This window comes from Sinocyclocheilus rhinocerous, unplaced genomic scaffold (assembly GCF_001515625.1).
Source record: "Sinocyclocheilus rhinocerous isolate Xijiao unplaced genomic scaffold, SAMN03320098_v1.1 scaffold1275, whole genome shotgun sequence".
Classification (NCBI taxonomy): Eukaryota; Metazoa; Chordata; class Actinopteri; order Cypriniformes; family Cyprinidae; genus Sinocyclocheilus; species Sinocyclocheilus rhinocerous.
In genome coordinates, this window is record NW_015628268.1 from 249,652 (window position 1) to 251,656 (window position 2,005).

The following is a 2,005-nucleotide window of genomic DNA, read 5'->3' on the forward strand; positions in this document are numbered from 1 at the left end:
GTTCTGTTATAATGCTACTCTGTGCGGTCGTCACCTGTCTAATAAAACAAAAACGAGGGGTTGGTGGAAATCGAGGTGGAAATCGAGGGGTTATGACGTCATTGGCAGGCGACACAATGACACTAGACACGGTCCGTGTCACTAGTTAAAATTGCTTATTTCTCTGGATTTAAACATTCTTCGAAACATTTGGGATAGTGTAAGTACACAAGTCAGCAAAATATATAACACTGTTCTAGTGGTTTTTGGATATTTCAATTAAAAAATCTTACATATTGTGCCTTTAGTGTTTACAGATTAACTTAAATACTCTAAACTTTTGTGAAATACTCCACACGACCACTGGTTTGCATGATAGCTTCCTTTATTTTCCTTTATTTATATCATATTTACAGTATAGCATATTTTATATAGTTTTTAATAGGCAGTGTTGGGAGTAACGCATTACAAGTAATAGTGTCATAGACTTATGTTTAGTTACTCTTTTCTTAGTCCTTCCAACTGATATTTTGTGTTTAGTGTTTCATAATAAAAACCATTATTCAGCATAAAAAAATAGAGTTTAGGCTTATGTTGGGCACTGTTCTGGATGTATATCAGTAGATAAGATATAAATGTCTACTAGAGGGAGGCATGGACATGTCCAACTTATTTGTCACTGTGTTTTGGGGGTTGAAAGGTCAGCCTATTGTCATTTTCTTTCTATTTCTCCATTCTCGTTAAATCTTTCTAACTGCTTCTTCCTACCTCTTTCTGTTTTAGTTCAAATTTTTAAACCTCCTCCTTCCTTCCACCATCCATTAATATCCAGTCAAAGAGGATTTGCTAATTTTGGATTTTTTTACTTTTTAGTCTGAGGCTGAGCTCCATGTTACAGAAAATCTAGTCTTGCATAGCCAGACCATAAGACTGATGGCATAAGGTCTGGAATCCATAGCAGCTTTCACTGGCCCAGGACCACCCACAGGCCACCTGACTGACTTGTAAAGCAATCAATTACAGTTTGTTTTGTTCTGCATTATTTTTAGGGATGTGAAGATGTAAAGTTGATGTCCTTGTTTTTGCATTTAAATGATGATTGACCTGTGCATATTTCTCTCATGATTCAGACGAGATGACTTATTCATTTACATTACATTTACATTTAGTCATTTAGCAGACGCTTTTATCCAAAGCGACTTACAAATGAGGACAATAAAAGCAGTCAAAACTAACAAAAGAGCAACAATATATAAGTGCAAATGACAAGTCTCGGTTAGCCTAACGCAGTACACGTAGCAAGGTGTATATATATATATATATATATATTATACACACACACATATACACGCACACACACACACAAAGAAAAACAAGTAGAATGAATAGAAAAATAGAAAGCTAGTGTTTGTTTGTTTTTTGTTGTTGTTTTTTTTATATTAAAAAATAAAAAATAAAAAAAGAAGATAAATATAGATAAAGTAGAATTAAAATAGAATAGAAAGTGTTAAGAGTTAGAGGGTCAAATAAAGGTGGAACAGATGTGTTTTTAGTTGTTTCTTGAAGATGGGTAAGGACTCGGATTGATTTGGGCAGGTCATTATTCACCGAGGAAAGCAATATTATGGATAGAAGACTTGTTTGAAGTAAAAACACCTTGATGGATTTTCACTTCACAAAACATTAATTGATGGACTGGAGTGGCGTAGATTACTTGTGGATTATTGTGATGTTTTTATCAGCTCTTTGGACTCTTATTCTGATGGCACATATTCAGTGCAGAGGATCTGGTGGTGGGCCACTGATGTAATGCCACATTTCTCCAAATCTGTTCCAATGAAGCAGTCTACATCTTGGATGACCCCGAGATTGAATACAGTGAACAATTCCTCCCACTGATGGGATTTATTTTTTATTTTTTTGTAATATCTGTCTTTTTGGTTTGAGCACATACATACATCACATTGCATCACCTTCCTGCTCGCCCCAAAAGCATGATGATAATTATTACTGAGACTTAAGGACA